This window comes from Pan paniscus, chromosome 12, assembly GCF_029289425.2.
Source record: "Pan paniscus chromosome 12, NHGRI_mPanPan1-v2.0_pri, whole genome shotgun sequence".
NCBI classification, from domain to species: domain Eukaryota; kingdom Metazoa; phylum Chordata; class Mammalia; order Primates; family Hominidae; genus Pan; species Pan paniscus.
Genome location: NC_073261.2, coordinates 90,664,043 through 90,683,950, shown reverse-complemented (window position 1 = coordinate 90,683,950; position 19,908 = coordinate 90,664,043).

The following is a 19,908-nucleotide window of genomic DNA, read 5'->3' as shown; positions in this document are numbered from 1 at the left end:
TGCCTGGACCGCTGACGCAGTCCAAACTAATGCTGACACCATATGACTTGAAACCAGGTGTGGACACAGTAGCCAATGGGTTGAACTTACAGCAGTACGTATGGTGATCACCAAGGAGGTGACACCTATGGTAATCTGTACCAATAGCTGGGTGGTCTATTGAGGCTTAACCTTGTGGTTAACTACCTAGAAGTTACAAAAGTGACCAGTTGATCACTGGTCCATGTGGGGCCAGGCCATGTGGCAAGACTTATAGGAGGAAGGATGACCTCCTCCGACCAGGCATGGGGATGAACGGTAACCTCTTGTTGCCTGCCCCAGTGCCCCCAAAGGTAGGAAAATAAAAACCTGGCTTGATGTATAAAGCAATATTAGGGTAACATCACCAGGGGGTGGTTGTGTGCCATAAGCTGGAGTTGTTGCTCCCTGTATTACTGCTATGGCCTCTGGGTCCAGGATTCTGCCCTGTGAGCACATCTCCCCACTAGAAAAACTCCCTCAGCCTAGGGAGTGGAATGTAAGGCCTATGTGTTGGACCTGTGTGTCTGGGACCTGTGTGTCCAGAGCCTATGTGTAAGACCTATGTGTCAGACCTGCGTGTTCAAGGCCTATGTCTCCCTTGGCCTAGTGGGTGAAGTGTAAGGAAAATGGATGTGCTGCAGTCAAGAATAGGCCAAGGTAGACATCCGATCCAGATGACTGAGTTTGGAGCACAGGTGTGCACCTCCGCTCATTATGTAACCGCACCACATGAGGCACATTAGGTGATCACCCACGTGAGCTCATGCTTGGCTCAGAGCCACTCTTGTCTGTAAAAGGTATATTTACCCTGCTAATGTTGTACATATGGCTCATGCCTGGGCTCACTCATGCCCAGGCTCACTTGCACCCAGGGAGAGAGTAAAGCCATATTGAAACGATCTACAATTCCTCAAGTGTTTTTTCAGCTACCCACCACTTGCCCACCAACTCCCCTCGGCCTTCAGTTAGAACCTGACAACTACCCTTTAAAAATACATAAATGTCATTTTTTAAATTTCTGGCACATGAGTACCCTCATGTAAAAATTAAACTTCCTGCTGAAAACAACTATGAACACTAATTTTTTTTGTAAGTTTTTACAAATTTTACAAAAATTCAAGAGATGCCCTTGATAGTCAAAAACAAAATGAAAGCAGTAGTCTAGAGAGTTAAGTAAACTCTAAAGCTGCCTGCTACTTCAAAGGCACCTGATAATCTCTGGTGACCTTGAGTGGCATTTTTGACAGCTGCATGGAAAGAGGAAGATAGAACCTAGGACCCACCCTTGGAGTGGAGTGTGTTAAAAGACCCCTAAATAAAGAAGAGTCCCTTGTGCTATATCTTCAGGAAAAAGCACAGTAGTATCTAGATTCAGTCAACCAACCAACCAACAGATAGGTAGGTAGATAAGATAGATAGATTACAGTAGGTATTTAGTCAGGTATGAGCAGAGCAGGAGAGGGCTCCCCCCAACACACACTCCAGAAGTGTTGGGTGACCATCAGGTGATGGTCAGGCAGTTATTAACTATCTCTCTAAAGTAATAGTTGGTCACAGATGATGCCAGGGAAAGGCAGTCTCCTAATAGAAAACACCTGAAACTAGTAATCAGTAGCTTCCTGATAAGATCTCAGGAGTTGGGTGAGTGGTGAGAAGTAACCCAAAAATCCAGAAGTAAGCCAATATATAAAAACCCAAGTCAAAAGATCAAACCACGTACTTACCTTTCATCTCCCTCGCTTGGCCCTCTTCCAAGTGTACTTTTCTTCCTTTCATTCTAAAGCTTACTTTTCTCCTTTTCATTCTAAGGCTTTTTAATAAACTTTCACTCCTGCTCCAAAAGTTGCCTCAGTCTCTCCTTCTGCCTTATGCCCCTCAGTCAAATTCTTTTTCTGAGATGGCAAGAATTGAGGTTGCTGCAGACCTGTATGAATACAGATTTGCTGCCAGTAACAGATAAGATAGATTAGATAGATAGATAGATAGATAGATAGATAGATAGATAGATAGATGCATACATACACACATACATGCATACATAGAAGTATAAGTATGTTTCTTTTCCTAGTCTATGTTAGAAGCCATAGCAGAGTTTTTAATACTTTATGTATTGTTTTCTTTTCCTAACCTATGTTAGAAGCTATAGCAGAGTCTTTAACAGTTTTCTTTACTTCATTGTCCAGTGATTTAATTATAAGAGAAAAATTTTTAAGAGAAGTATTGTAAGAAAATGAAAGGACAAAGAAGTTGAGCCTCCTTCTTTAAACATGAGGTATCATCATTGTTTCTTAGAAGGAAGACTGCCCTCGCTATAGACTGGAATTTCCTCTTTTTAGAACAAACGTTTTAGTTCCTTGTACAGTTATCTATTGCTTTTTAACAACCCCAAAGCTTAGTTGCTGAAACCCAAATTTATTTTACTTAAAAATCTTCAATTTGGGCACAGCTATCAGGGATGGGTCATCTCTGCTCCACTTGACATCAGTTGGCACAGTTCAATGGCTAGGGACTAGAACCATTTGAACCCTTGATTATTCAAATCTCTGGTGGCCGATGCGAACTGTTGCCTGGGACCTTAGCTGGAGCTAACTGCCAGAACATCAACACATAAGCTCTCCATGCAGCTTGGGCTTCCTGACAGGTTCATCTCAGGCAAAGTATACTTTATCTGTCTGACAATATTTTTCCTCTCATTTCTGCATTTCTTAGTTGCTTGCTGAAAGCGTCAGGCAGACAAATGTGTTTTTCTGTCTAAAAGAGCCTCTTTAGAAGAACTGGTTCAAAGTTATTTTAACTAAAAATCCTAATAAGAATACTTTCCATAGTGGCAGTATGTGTGGAAACTGGAGGAACATGGACATGGTGAGGATGTAAGCCTCAGGTCACCCTGCTCCATGGGGTCAAATTTCCCCAGCTCTGCCAGCTTCACTTCATGACATTTCCTCTGCCCTAATTCTTTTGAATTTCAGACCCATTCATGAAAACTCTCCTCTCTCTCCACCCTTTTCTGCATTTTCTTCAGCCCAGCTATCAAAATTAGACCAGTGTTACTTTAAACAAAAGGTTTCTATCCAAATAAAGAGCTCAAGTAACTTTCCACTAAAGTGTTTTAATCATTGCATTGCAGACTGCACCTAATGAAATCAAACACATCAGCTACAGACTTCCCCTGCATAAGGAGAACACACTGGGTATAAAGGATTCCAGCAAAGGTTGTTAAATCAGGCTCCATCTAAACACACAGGGGCCAGCTTTTCCTAGCACTTGGGGTCTGGGAAGCCTGAAAACAGAAGTATGAATTAGATAGCGTTTCTTTTAGCTGATTCCTTACACCCCCTCTCAGTGGCCTTGTCTGCTTCCAAACACTGAAAGCTTTTTCCTTTGCTTGATTGCTTAGAACGCTCACAGTGAGCCTCACAAGACAATTCCCTCCCTCTGACCCACCAAAACTTTGCATCCAAGTCCTGTTCTCTCAAGCCCTAACCCTCACCTCAACAGCCCAATATATAATTTCATGCTTGGATATTAGTATCTATTTATGGCTAAATTAATTCTTGACACTCTTAAAATTAGGGTTGCTAAAGTAATACTTGTATTCATATCAGCGGACTGGAGTTTAGAACATTTAGCCAGGAGACTATGAGGCATAGTTCAATCACACTGGCCTAAAAACTATCTGGTCTCTGACAATAAGAGTAATTCTATTCACACTGCTCTATATTATAGAAAAGCAAATTAGCTAGTTTTCCTGAACACCCTGCTCCATTATTATTGATCCAACATTACTGTAAATCAAACAAATTATTGCTCATTTACATCTCTATTGCAATGACTTTGGCTATACTGTACTACCAGTATATTCTTGTTGCATTCAGATTGACCTGACATCCCTGCCTAAGCTACTCGCTAATCTTTCTGTCTCTATCCTTCCCCATTACACACTGCACTCAACACAGCAACCGGAGGTTTCCCAGTGAAAGTCAGATTACATGGCTCCTCCTTTCAAAGCAACGTGTTATCTCTCAGATCTTATACTCTTGTTCACTCCCCTCTAGATAACCTCTTTACTTTTTTGGAACTAACCAGGCACATTCTCACCTTAGAGCTTTTATACTTGCTCTTCACTCATCCTGATTCTCTCTTCGCCGAGATACTATTATTGCTCATTTTTTTGCTCCAACATTTTGCTTAAAAGTTGCCTTCTCAGAAAGGTACCAGAATATTCTACTTAAGTATGTCTAAACGCCTAGAGCCCCCTTATCTTGCTCTAGTTTTTTCCACCATTCTTATTTTCTTCTGTTATTGATTTATTTAATTTCATATATTATTGCTGTTCTACCTCTGTTGGAATGTAAACTTCACAGAAGCAGAAATTTTGGACAGTTTTGCTCTCTGATGTACCACCAGCTCCTGTAAAAACAGCCTAGCAAACAGTTGTCGTCAATAGATAAATATTAAATGAATAAACATTTTTGATACTTCCTTTCTCTCATTTTATATCCTCAGGTTCCACAGGAAAAGTAAAACTTATTCAGGTTCCAAAATTAATGTCAGTTATAAATGTGGCCTTTAGTCAGCTGTGTGGTCCAAAGCAACTCTCTTCATCACGTGGTAAGAGATTTGAAAATACATTCTTCTCTCCCCAGTAACCTTTGCTTACCTAATGTAATATGAGTATATTTTATATTCTGGGCTTACCTAATATGATCACACTATTTCTGGGCACAATGTCTCCTCTCTAAATGCCAATGCAATTTATGAATCTTGCATAGCTCAATGGAGTTGGGTCATGAAAAATTATTTGAAAATAAACATGACTAAATGATTTAGTCCCTTAACATCTTGTTCAAATATTTGCTTCATAATAGAGTGACATTATGGAACTGTGACAATGGAGTCACAGAAGTGCAAACTAATGTGAATGATAGTATATATTGAAGGATTTTATATATAAAAATGTCTCTAAATTCTTTTAGTATCAGTTCTGTAGCAAAAATCTTTGAGTCATATTGTTAATTGGTTTCTCATTAGGCTTTAAATTCACAAAAGTCAGAGTTTTACATAACTGGACTGAGTTGTATTCAAGAGACTGGAGCAAGCGGAGGAACTAGATTAAGGCTTTTCCAAGGTAAGTCCCAGCATGCATTTCTGTCTAGTTACAGAAGGTGCTTTTTAAATTTAGCTGACTACAAAGACCACTGTCACAGAGATCAATCTTGCTTAGTACAGAGTTTTCAGAAGCATTCTGTCTGGAAATATGCATTGGCTTTACGCACACATAACAGAGCTATGCTTTGCTTTCCAGGCTATTCACACCTTATTCTACTACTGCTTTTTCACAAAAATGGATTAAGAGGGCACAAGTTTATACCTGCGCCAACACATATAAAAGGAAACCAAAGGGGGACTGAAAGCAGACACAAAATATATCCGGTTCTTTTTAGGCATGATGCCCACATTTCAATAGAACCACTCCTTAAATTCCTTTAGACCTGCACTGAAGATCCCTTCCAGCTCAAATATTCTATGCTTCACTGATTCTTTCAGACCCTTAGGATATTGATGTAAACTAACTTGTGTGGCTGAATTAGGATGAGGCTTCTGATGCTTAAACAGTGACAATTTCATGGTGCAAGAAATATAGGGACGAGAGAGCTAGCTTGGTGGGAAAGAGCTTATTCTGTCAGAATTTTCTCTTTAAAACACAGCAGTGACGTTGTTCAGGTCTAAGCAACTCAAATTTTCCCTGAGGCTGCCAGCCCTTCAACATAGGGAAGGCATGGGCCCCAGGAACAGGACAAAAGGTGGAAATAAGTAGCAGAAAAAATAGTAGGAACATGCCAAAGAGAGAGAAGAACAAAGGACATTGTTCCACCACTGCACAGATATTAGTATAATCTGCTTCATTGCTTTACCTGGTTGAGTTAAAAGGAAATGCAGTTAATTGAAGAAGGAAATATTGATTTTGGAGTCAGGAAGCCTACATAATACAACCAACTAGTTTGTGTAGGTGTCTTAATTTCTCTTAGTCCTATTCTCCTTAACTTTAAAATTAAGGAATTTGGCTCTGAAGAGTTAAATGGGTTTGTAATACAGAAGTACTTGGGTTTCCTGGAGGGAAAGAACATCTAGCTCAAAATGTAGCTATTTGGTTGAAATAAAAAGGAATACATAAAAGCATTTGCCACCTATTAGATTCTTGAGTAGTATTTGTTTTAAAACAACAAAGAAATCTTATATGTAATTTGGGGGAGGCGATCAGAAAGATCAAATAGGAACAAATAAAGATATGATAATCTAAAATTATTTTTCTTTTACCTTTTCGTTGTGTGTGATGCTTTTAGTTCACCCTAAATTATACATATGACACTGATGCTTTTAGTTCACCCTAAATTATACATATGACACTGGGTGACTTTGCATATATGAAAAACCTTTCCAAATGGTGGCAGGTTGGAAGTCCCAGTTTGCAAGAGATTATGAAACAAGGGCAGTTTTGAAAAGGGATAGGGAAAAACAGACAGAAGCACATGACTGATGTGTTCCAGAAAGGAGCTAAGAGTATAAATTACCAGGCCCAAGGTATGTGGTGCTCTTGATTTCAATCTGAGCCAGTAGTCAAGTTCAAGAGATCTGCCCTAAGGAAGCATGGCAGGGCACAGCTCTAGTTGACAGATGTTTTAGGTACAAATAGAAGTTGGGCCATTGCTGGCTGTATCAGTGGGTGGTTCTAAGAGAGTTATCCAAAGCAGAGGACATTCCTGGGGTCCAAGAACCAGTTCAGGGATTTAGGATCCCTTATAAGGGTCAGGGTCAGGCTCAGCTCCATGCCCCGGCCCAGAACATGACTGGAATGGTAATTATATGTCAGAGTCCCAAGTGGAAGTCTAGCCAGGAGACTGGTAAGGACACCCACCCAGAATAAGAAAAGAGCTGCAAATATTCCATCAGCCCAGGCTATCACTGGTTTAAGGATTAGATAATTTTGAGCCTGCAGGTGGGAAAGTTTTAGAGCCCACAGCTGTGGAAAATGGCACTGGCCCTAATTGGTAACATCTGCAGATGTAGCCAAGCACACACTTTCCCACCAGTTGTAACACATCCCCAACATGCAGCAACTACAAATATTACCCAACTCCCAGAATGCACTCTAACTACCTACAGTAGAATACAGTATGTCAGTGAGCAGGAAATTTACCACTACAAGGACCCAACTGAAGGGGAAACTAAAAGAGGAGGGAAATGCAGAAGGCAAGTTCCAGATACTTTCTCCTAAAGTTTGTACATGCAAATCAGTACCGGGTATATTTCACACCGACTTCACTTGAGTAACTTTCCTTGCAAGATTTTCACAAAATTGAAGGTGTAGAGGACATTTAGATTCCAATTCCAACCCACAGGCATGTGGCAGGTAGTATTTGATCTTTCAGGCTAAAATGGAAGAGCAAGTGCAGATGGAGTGATTTCCTGTGCCAACCAGAAAGCAATAAGCAATGTGGTATCCAACTGCGCAGGGGCATGCACTTCATCCATCCCATTAAAAATCCCGCACACAGGAGAGGAAGTACCTCAGCAGATACAGGAGCCCTAATTTTATCAACAATAGTCCTCTGACAAAGGGAGTGAGTGATTTTCTTCTAAATGAGAACAAATATTTCACAAGCACAGTTGGAAGAACCTAGCAGTTCAAGCTGGCGGTTTTAAAAATACAAACAATTAAATGTTTGGCTAGAAAATAATTTCAGAAACTTTATTTAGGACCAAAGCCAGCTCTGGTAGTTTGAAACAAACATAGTGTGTTTCATTAAGGGGCTCGGGAAGTAACATAAAATATTTTCCACCAAATTTGCCTCCAGGTAGTTGTACAGAAATTCAGTCAGCAATTTTAGTATAATTTGAGAAGAAGTAGCAGGCAGTCCCTTCAGCAACTAAAGACACATCTCAAATGATAAATAAAATGGAGTTAACTCAGCTCTAAAGGTAATCAATCCTGCATGGCACTGAGAGTAAAGAAAATTAAGTAGTAAAGGAAACAAACAACACTAATCTTTACATAAAGGAGTTAAGATTCAGTGAGGATGAAGAGTAGGAAAGCCCGTGGAAGAAATGACAAAACAAGCACTCGCTTGAATTCTAAGCAGAATAAGTAAATAGAACCCAAATGGGAAACGGTTAACACAGTCAATCTGTCTACAAACAGATAACGAAATACTAATGAGATTGATTGTTGCTGTTTCAGAAATGAACCAAGAGAATTTACTTTTAAGAGCTTTCGACAGGATCAGACAACCTCTAGCCATCATAACAAAGAGAAGTTCATCCAGCACCCACATGCCAACCTACTCCAAGACCCTGGAAGGGAGTATTCTTATATTTTCCTGACATTCAAACATTATTTACTTTCTAACAGTATGTGAATATAAGGCAGTATAGTAAAATGAATATATCATGGATTTGGTAGCAGAGAATTAAGGCTTAAACCTAATTCTGCAAATTACAAGGTATATAACCTTGGCCAGATTCCCTCACCCCTCTAAGCTTTCATATATACAGATATGTTCAAGAGAAGACAGGATCTACTTCATAAGAATGCCTTCAGGATTATATGAGGCAGAGTTGGAAGCCAATGGAATACTCCTCGATTATTGAAAATTCTTGCGAATATATGCAGATCAAAATGGAAATACATCTATATGTAATTCTATTCAATTAGTAAATCTGTCCTGAAATTGACTTACATTATCTGATTTCATAGATGAAGAAATTGAAACTGATTTCCTAGAGTCTTTCTCTTTTCAAATGACACCAACCAAATCAGATAAAGCTAAAACAAATCTGTTCAGGCATAGGGTCATCAATCATCTGTGTAAGCTTTTTAATTGTCAACAAAGGACCTCAAAACCATTAAGAATTTTGAGGAATGGAGCCTAATGCCCCGAGAGTCTCTTCTTAATACTGTACCAATTTCCAGCTCATCATTGTTTTGTATTTGCTTGTTTGCTCATTTGTTTCTCCCCTAGGAGTTTGATCAACTTTGCTGTTTTACTGATACTATTGGCTTTACTAATCACTTGCTTCGGTCTGAGAGTGAAATAGAAATGGAATCTTATTATTTATCTCCCTATAATTTTATAGTTTATTTTGAAATATCTAGAAAATCTAGAAAAATAGCCAAGGAACTAACAAACTGTTAGACCCAAAATGTAGACACAGCACAGATCGAAACAAACACAAATCTATCAGACATCACTAACACCCTGTGAAATAATGTAATCTTATTTTCAGAGGTGTAGAGTTGTCAAAATCCCTTATAGCTGGCACTAAGAAAGTGATGGTAATTTGGGGGAGTCCACGTGGTTCATGACTTAGCTGTGACCCATTAACAGTTTTTCCCATCTCAGTTTATTTCTGCCCTGTTTGCTCTGTCTGAAGGGTATTCTCTAGCCAGTTATTAAAACGAAGCCACCATACAGTGAAGTGAAGCATCTTTATTTATTACTCCAAGGAAACCAGCATTGCCCAGACTCACCAGAGTTATGTAAACATCCTGTCACTTCGAGAACCTTAGGCAGAGTAAATCGATGGAAGACAGTGGTCTAGATTCCACACCCACTCAGACATACATGCTTTTGTTGCTTTTTGTTTGGGCTTTGGTTTATACAGTGTGGTGGTCCCTGAGTACGATCCTCAGGAATCTGTCCTAGAACAAGAACAAGAACAACAACAACAAAAACCTCACTGCCTGGTGTGGTGGCTCGTGCCTGTAATCCCAACACTTTGGGAAGCCGAGGTGGGCAGATCACTTGAGGTCAGGAGTTCAAGACCAGCCTGGCCAACATGGTAATATTTTATCTCTACTAAAAATACAAAAATTAGCCAGGCATGGTGGTATGCACTAGTAGTCCCAGCTATTTGGGAGGCTGAGGCAGGAGAATTGCTTGAACCTGGGAGTTGGAGGTTGCAGTGGGCAGAGATCACACCACTACACTCCAGCATGGGAGATAGAGTGAGACTCCGTCAAAAAAAAAAAAAAAAAGAAAAGAAAAAAGAGAGAGAAAGAAAAAAGAAAATTAATTGAGGCATGTGGGCTAACAACATCGACAACAACTGCAAGGTCTATAGAACTGCAGAAACTTAATCCAGTCTATCATTGTTGGACATCTGGGTTGGTTCCAAGTCTTTGCTATTGTGAATAGTGCCGCAATAAACATACGTGTGCACGTGTCTTTATAGCAGCATGATTTATAATCCTTTGGGTATATACCCAGTGATGGGATGGCTGGGTCAAATGGTATTTCTAGTTCTAGATCCTTGAGGAATTGCCACACTGACTTCCACAATGGTTGAACTAGTTTACAGTCCCACTAACAGTGTAAAAGTGTTCCTATTTCTCCACATCCTCTCCAGCACCTGTTGTTTCCTGACTTTTTAATGATCTCCATTCTAACTGGTGATTAAGAAAATGTGGCACATACACACCATGGAATATTATGCAGCCATAAAAAATGATCAGTTCATGTCCTTTGTAGGGACATGGATGAAGCTGGAAACCATCATTCTCAGCAAACTATCACAAGGACAAAAAAACCAAACACCACATGTTCTCACTCATAGGTGGGAATTGAACAATGAGAACACATGGACACAGGAAGGGGAACATCACACACTGGGGCCTGTTGTGGGGTCAGGGGAGTGGGGAGGGATGGTATTAGGAGATATACCTAATGTTAAATGACGAGTTAATGGGTGCAGCACACCAACATGGCACATGTATACATATGTAACAAACCTGCACATTGTGCACATGTACCCTAAAACTTAAGGTATAATAATAATAAAAAAAAACAACTGCAGAAACTTGAGCCAATCCTAGACCTATCAAATTAGAATCTGTAAGTTACCAAGATCTTACGAGGTATCTATATGCATTAAAGCTGTTAATGCTATGTTTAGGGCTCAACCTTTAACTTAAGGCAGTTGAGAACCATGCTACCAAGCTAAAATGAATCAAAAGGGGAAGTGTGAACTGGGAAAATCTGTTAAGTCTGTCCAGTATTATGGGATCAAATTATTGGTTGGTGGGAAGTTGAAAAAAGGAAGGAATGCCATTGATTCCATTCAGCTTGTGCACTGTGGTTTTTTTATATAGTTCTATTGCAGTCTCAGTGGAAGGGCCTCTTAAGTGGGAGGCTCCACAAAGACCAAACCTTGCTGCCTTTTCTTACACTGGATTTTGCCTGTGAGAATAGAGTGGCAGGATTCTCCTGCTGCCACAGAAGGTCCATACTCCTCCTCTTCTCACTACATCAAAAGTCTTGTTCTGATAATTTTCTCCAGAGCCAATCTCTCTGTTCTGGTTCCCTTCGTGGATGATTTATCCATCTTACCAGTATGTGATGTGGAGGTCACTAGGCTGACATGATTGTAGAGGAATATTCAGGAGAGGTATGTTTGGTTTATAGTTTCCATAGCTGATTAATCAGTTGGGACTGATAAATGGCCATCCAGGCTGGAATTTAGATAAGACGTTTGTGGAAAATGGAAGTGAGGGATTTTGTAATAGATGCCCTGTATTCACTGCAGCAGGCAGTTAAAATGTGTCCTTTGTCTGAAGGACTGAGCCCTGCAACCTACAATTGCTAGACCTCTGTATCTACTGGCTTCCAGTTACATTTGACAAATGGGAGTCACTGGAAGGGGATTAGAAAGAGCAGAGGAGGAGAGAAGCCATAGAATTTCTCTCATGGCTCTACATTCAGAACTGTCTCTGGCAATGGCTTCATCTCCTTATAGCTGAAATTCACTGGAGTCCTTTCACCATATTTTCATCTCATGCAAGGGACTCTTCCTATCATAATTCCAGCTCTGGCTTAGCAAGGAGCCTACCACGGTAATTCCTATTTTTTCCATGCAGCCCTACTCATGGGTTCTGGCGACATCACCTCCTCCCATTGTCCTCCCACAGGGGCTTGGAACAGCATCCAATTACTGCCCCTTCAGCTCTTCTCAAACCTTTTAAACTTGTTCTTTGTGTTTATTTCCTGTTACCGAACAGTTTAGAAAGGTTTCCATTTCACTGGCCTCACTCTGACTGATACGCTGAACTTATATTCTACAAGCTTAAGCATCAATAGCCTCTCTTTGGGAAATCTGTCCCAGTGGGAAATGTCATTGAAATTAACCTTCAGCCATAGAACGAGAAACATAGAATTTTGTTTCTAGAAAGAGGTTTCGGAATTATCCAAGCCCATCATTTCAGAAATGAGGAGCTATTTCCAAGATACGATAAGTTCCATGCCCAGTCTTATACAGTTATTAAATGGGAATGCCAAGACGAGCTCTGTCCATATTGAGTGTGCTTCCACTGTTCTATATTTCTTCTATGGTATATTTATTGGCTTCATGAAACCATATGCATGGTTGATACCAAATGTTGTAGATAGATATATATTTCAGTGCTACTAGCCAAAGTTATATTAGAGGAAATTAATGAGCACGTTCAGAGTTATGTGCTTTACATATACATAAATTTTTACCAAATGTATAGGAACCTATCAAATATAGTTGAAATTAACCATGACAACCTAAATTTCTAATATAGGAGATATTTGTTTTTATATGAATGGAGATATAAAAGAGACTGAAAGAAGAGTTAAAACATTAAAAAATGACATAAATGGGAAAAAAAGAGCGTTAAGACCATAAAATAGCCTGTTGACAGTTATTGGTGGGGAATTTCATGGGAAGAGAATGACATCAGAGTTAAGTAAACATGGCAAATTAAGAATTTAGAAAAGCAATATGGGATTTACAAGAAAATTATGCAATAATATTTATTTTAAGGGAGAAACATTGCTGAATAAACACCTTAAGAAGTTAAAGAAATGCATTATTGTAAAAGGCACAATCCTGGAGGTGCTGCATAAAATCATCAGACTGAAAGGCCCAATTTAGGGCAGAGATCAATGGACAAGATAAAAGAAAAAGAATAAAGTTATTTAAGTGCATTTCTGGCATCTACAGCAGTTCTGAACAGGTGGTATAATGTTGGAATTAAAAACATAAAATCCAAAATCAAACTATTTGGGCTCAAATATAAGCTCTGTCATTTATGTGTTGTGTATATTTGTTAAGGTAGCCCAGGATTCAATTTAAAGAAAAAAAATAGGAAGGGGGGTGAGGTGCCACTACTGCCCGCATTTTTTGAGTGAGTCCAGCATGTGCGTGAGTGAGTGAGCAAAAAGAGGAGTGCATGGTGGCACCAGGAGGCTGGGCTGAGTGGTTTTGAGAGATTACCTGAAGTTGGATTCAAAAGCAAGACCTACTGCTAACTTTGTAATGAAATAAGATATTGAGAAACCATTGATGGTTTTGGGGCAGGTGAAGGTACTTACTTGTATAGTTGAGGCCTGTCCCAGAAAGTCATTGTAGTGTTAACTGCAACAAGTTGGTTTATAGCTGATGCTCTCTGGAAAGCACCACTTCCTGGCAGGAGGCCAACTGGCACAAAAATAGAGCATTAAACCACTAAAGTTAAGAACCCTCAGGGAGTCCATTGCACTGCCCCACCCCCCAACATCTTGACTGGAACAGCCGCCGGTATCCACAGCTTAGAGACCCACAGATGGTTAACATCACAGGACTCTGTCCAGACAACCCCCAGTACCAGCCCAGAGCCAGGTAGACTCGCTGGTGGCTAGGCCCAGAAGAGAAAATAATCACTGCAGTTCAGCTCATAGGAAGCCATATCCATAGGAAAACAGGGAGAGAACTTCATCAAGGGAACACCTCGTGGGACAAAAGACTCTGAACAACCCTAGACCTTCTCTCTGACAGAGCCTTCAACCCTAGACCTTCCCTCTGACAGAGCCTACCCAAATGAGAAGGAACCAGAAAACCAACTCTGGTAATATGACAAAACAAGGCTCTTCATCAGCCCCAAAATATCACACTAGTTCACCAGCAATGGATCCAAACTAAGAAGAAATCCCTGATTTACCTGAAAAGGAATTCAGGAGGTTAGTTATTAAGCTAATCAGGGAGGGACCAGAGAAAGGCAGAGCCCAATGCAAGGAAATCCAAAAAATGATACAAGAAGTGAAAGGAGAAATATTCAAGGAAATAGATAGCTTAAAGAAAAAACAATAAAAAATTCAGGAAACTTTGGACACACTTTTAGAAAAGTGAAATGCTTTGGAAAGTCTCAGCAATAGAATTGAGCAAGTAGAACAAAGAAATTCAGAGCTCGAAGACAAGGTCATTGAATTAACCCAAGCCAACAAAGACAAAGAATAAAGAATAAGAAAATATGAACAAAACCTCCAAGAAGTCTGTGATTATGTTGAACAACCAAACCCAAGAATAATTGGTGTTTCTAAGGAAGAAGAGAATTCTAAAAGCTTGGAAAACGTATTTGGGGGAATAACCAAGGAAAACCTCCCTGGCCTTGCTAGAGACCTAGACATCCAAATACAAGAAACACAAAGAATGCCCAGGAAATTCATTGCAAAAAGATCTTCATCTAGGCACATTGTCATCAGGTTATCCGAAGTTAAGATGAAGGAAAGAATCTTAAGAGCTGTGAGCCAGAAGTGATAAAGGAAACCTATAAACGTAAACCTACCAGATTAACAGCAGACTTCTCAGCAGAAACCTTACAAGATAGAAGGGATTGGGGCCCTATATTCAGCCTCCTCAAACCAAACAATTATCAGCCAAGAATTCTGTATCCAGTGAAACTAAGCATCATATATGAAGGAAAGGTTCAGTCTTTTTCAGACAAACAAATGCTGAGAGAATTTGCCATTACCAAGCCACCACTAAAAGCACTACTAAAAGGAGCTCTAAATCTTGAAACAAATCCTGGACACATCAAAACAGAACCTCTTTAAAGCATAAATCACCCAGGACCTATAAAACAAAAACACAAGTTAAAAAGCAAAAACAAACAATAAAAAAACAAAGTACACAGCCACAAAGAGCAAGGGTACCTCACATTTCAATACACAATGTAAATGGCCTAAATGCTCCACTTAAAAGATACAGAACTGCAAAATGGATAAGAACTCACTAACCAACTAGCTGCCGCCTTCAGGAGACTTGCTTAACATATAAGGACTCACATAAAGTAAAGGGGTAGAAAAAGGCAAATGGACACTGAAAGTGAGCAGAGGTAGTTATTCTTATATCAGACAAAACAAAATTTAAAGCAATAGCAGTTAAAAGAGACAAAGAGAAACATTATATAATGGTAAAAGGCCTTGTCCAACAGGAAAATATCACAATCCCGAACATATATGCACCTAACACTGGAGCTCCCAAATTTATAAAACAATTGCTAACAGACCTAATAAATGAGATAGACAGCAACACAATAATAGTGGGGGATTTCAATACTCCACTGACAGTACTAGACAGGTCATAGACAGAAACTCAACAAAGAAACAATGGATTTAAACTCTACCATGGAAAAAATGGACTTAACAGATATATGCAGAACATTTCATCCAACAATCGCAGAATACACCTTCTATTCAACAGCGCATGGAACTTTCCCCAAGATAGACCATATGATGGGTCATAAAATGAGCCTCAGTACATTTAAGAAAATTGAAATTATATCAGGCACTGTCTCAGACCACAGTGGAATAAAACTGGGAATCAACTCCAAAAGGAACCTTCAACATCATGAAACTACAGGGAAATTAAATAACCTGCTCCTGAATGAGCATTGGGTCAAAAATGAAATCAATATTGAAATTTAAAAATTCTTCAAACTGAACGACAATAATAACACAACCTATCAAAACCTCTGGGGTACAGCAAAGGTAGGGGTAAAAAGAAAGTTCATAGCCCTAAATGCCTATATCAAAAAGACTGAAAGAGCACAAACCGACATTCTAAGGTCACACCTCAAGGAATTAGAGAAACAAGAAAAAATCAAATCCAAACCTAGCAGAAGAAAGGAAATAACCAAGATCAGAGGAGAATTAAATGAAATTGAAGCAAAAACAAATGCAAAAGATAAATGAAACAAAAAGCTGGTTCTTTGAAAAGATAAAGTTGATAGAACATTAGCAAGATTAACCAAGAAAAAAAGAGAGAAAATCCAAATAACCTCACTAAGAAATGAAACAAGATATTACAACTGACACCACTGAAATACAAAAGATCATTCAAGGCTACTATGAACACCTTTATGCACATAAACTAGAAAACCTAGAAGAGACGGATAAATTCCTGGAAAAATGCGACCCTCCTAGCTTAAATCAGGAAGAATTAGATACCCTGAACAGACCAATAACAAGCAGCAAGATTGAAATGGTAATTTTAAAATTACCAACAATAAAAAGTCCCAGACCAGGTGGATTCACAGTAGAATTCTACCAGACATTCAAAGAAGAATTGGTATGAATCCAATATTGCACAAGATAAAGAAGGAACCCTCCCTAATTCATTCTATGAAGCCAGCATCATCCTAATACCAAAACCAGGAAAGGACATAACCAAAAAAGAACACTACAGACCACTATCTTGGATGAACATAGATGCTAAAATCCTTAACAAAATACTAGCTAACCAAATCCAACAACATATCAAAATGATAATCCACCATGATTAAGTGGGATTCATACCAGGGATGCATGAGTGGTTTAACATACACAAGTCAATAAATGTAATATACCACATAAACGGAATTAAAAACAAAATCACATGATTATCTCAATAGATGCAGAAAAAGCATTCAATAAAATCCAGCATCCCTTTATGATTAGAACTCTCAGCAAAATCAGCATACAAGGGACATACCTGAATATAATAAAAGCTATCTATGACAAAACCACAGCCAACATAAAACTGAATGGCAAAAGTTGAAAGCATTCTCTCTGAGAACTGGAACAAAACAGGGATGCCCACTCTGACCACTCCTCTTCAACATAGTACTAGAAGTCCTAGCCAGAGCAATCAGACAAGAGAAAGAAATAAAGGGCATCCAAATCAGTAAAGAGGAAGTCGAACTGTCCCTGTTTGCTGACGATATGATGATTTACCTTGAAAACCCTAAGGACTCCTCCAGAAAGCTCTTTGAACTGATAAAAGAATTCAGCAAAGTTTTTGGATACAAGATTGATGTACACAAATCAGTAGCTCTTCTATACACCAACAGTGACCAAGCAGAGAATCAAATCAAGAATTCTACCCATTTTACAATAGCTGGAAAAAAAAAAAAACACTTAGGAATATACCTAACTACAGAGTCGAAAGACTTCTACAATGAAAGAGGATATACAAATGGCCACCAAACATATGAAAAAAAAATGCTCAACATCACTAATGATCAGGGAAATACAAATCAAAACCACAATGCAATACCACCTTACTCCCACAGGAATGGCCATAATCAAAAAATCAAAAAACAGTAGATGTTGGTATGGATGTGGTGAACAGAAAACACTTCTATACTGCTGGTGGGAATGTAAACTAATACAACTGCTATGGAAAATAGTGTGGAGATTCCTCAAATAAGTAAAAGTAGAACTACCATTTGATTCAGCAATCCCACTACTGGGAATCTACTCAGAGGAAAAGAAGTCATTATTTGAAAAAGATACTTGCACATGCATGTTTATAGCAGCACAATTCACAACTGCAAAATCGTGGAACCAACCCAAATGCCCATCAATCAATAGGTGGATAAAGAAACTTTGGTATATACATACGACGGAATACTACTCAGTTATGAAAAGGAATGTATTAACAGCATTTGCAGTGACCTAGATGAGATTGGAGACTATTATTCTAAGTGAAGTAAATGAGGAATGGAAAACCAAACATTGTATGTTCTCACTGATATGTGGAAGCTAAGCTATGAGGACACAAAGGCATAAGAATGATACAATGGACTCTGGGGACTTGGGGGGAAGATGAGAGGGGGTGAGAGATAAAAGACTACAAATATGGTGCAGTATATACTGCTTGGGTGATGGGTGCACCAAAATCTCACAAATCACCACTGAAGAACTTACTCATGTAACCAAACACCACCTGTACTCCAATAACTTATGGAAAAAAAGGAATTTAAAAAATTTCCTTTGGAATAAAAAAAAGACCCAAAAATATATTAAATGTAAAAGCCAGAAGAAATGTATTTCTTGTTTAAAGAACAGTCTGAGTTTTGCTGATAAGAGATGGCACAAACATTGATTATGGTATGTAGCTAACCACGTTGTGTGACTTAGGCCTAGTTATTTAACTTCTCTGGGCTTCTGGAACTTTCTCTCTCTCTTTCTTTCTTTCTTTCAGACAGGGTCTCATTCTGTCACCCAGGCTGCAGTGCAGTAGTATGATCACAGCTTTCCGCAACCCTGCCTCCCAGGGCTCACGGAATCCTCCCACCTCAGCCTCCCAAGTAGCTGGGACTACAGGCACGCACCACCACACCCGGCTAATTTTTTGTATTTTTGATGAAGACGAGGTTTCACCATGTTGCCCAGGCTGGTCTCCAACTCCTGGGCTCAAGCAATCCACCTGCCTTGGTCTCCCAAAGGGATTTTCTATTCTATAATACTTGGATAGTAGTAGTGTTCTTGCATGTAAAATACTTAGAATAGTAGTAAGCACTCAATAAGAACCAGTTGCTATGCTTTTATTAGTTCAGATTGGCTATTTTTGAAGTTCTGCCCAGTACTGATGACTCCATCCTTAAAGATTCATTAACGTCTATTATATAAATTGTCTATTATATTAATGGAAATGTCTATTATACAAGTTAAATTTTCCAAGGAGACTGGTTCTTAAATGTTAGTGTGCATCAGAATCACCTGGAGGTTATAAAAACCCATATTGCTGGACCCCTCCTGGAAGGCTTCTAATTCAGTAAGTATAAGAAGGAGACTGAGAATTTGTAGTTCTAACAAGTTCCAGGGGATGCTGATGCTTATGGTCTGAGGACCACACTTTGAGAACCATCATCCTTGTTTAGGACACGAGACTGAAAAAGCCTAACCCTACAAAGGCTGACCCTGCTTTGACCATATCTAATCAAGTCTATCCCTGTAATACTCCAATTTGTCTCAGCCCTGCTTCCTCTTTGCACACAGGCTTATAGAATCAGCATATACCTTCCCAACTCCCGCCCCCCTTTTTTTTTTTGCTTCCTTTGGCACCTTAAGGTTCTACCAGAGAAGTGAAATCTGCCACCTGGTAACTTAGTAATATATTAAACAATATTTATTTTCTGTGGTCTGCAAATCACAATATACGCATTTTCAAAAATCTGTGAGCAATTGTCCATATTGTAAGGAGTTGTTTTAATATACTATCTCATATTGCTTTGTATATATTTGGCAACCTCCCCAACCCTCAGTTTGTAGGTGCTTATGGAATGCAAACTAACTTTGATACTTGCTATGAAAATCAGCTATAATAAGAATATCTCAGGGGACATCAAAGAAGGGATAGTGTATTTTCTACCCTCATTGCTTGAAAGACAAACTCCAAAGTATTTAAATCTCAGGTGGCAAAATAATGACCAATTTGAAATTAGCTGGCAGATGTGGCATTTCACCAGCATGTTACTTGAAAAGGTTTTGTATTTGAATGTTTAGTGGGGTATGACTGCTCCCAGTTAGAGCATGTCCTTACCACTATCTACTATATTACAGCTTTCTCACTGTACTGTCCTGTCCCTTAAATATATTTGAACCTGTAACTTTTGCTTTGATGATTTTTATAATCTGCATTTGTAATTCTTCACTCTCCTTGCCTCCCACTTCCCATAAGACTTCCTTTGTTCACCTACATTTGCTTACTTATTAACAGGCAAATATAAAATTTGCTTCAGCAATATCAAGCCTGCACTTCTAACACAGCCTTAGCTGGCTCCAA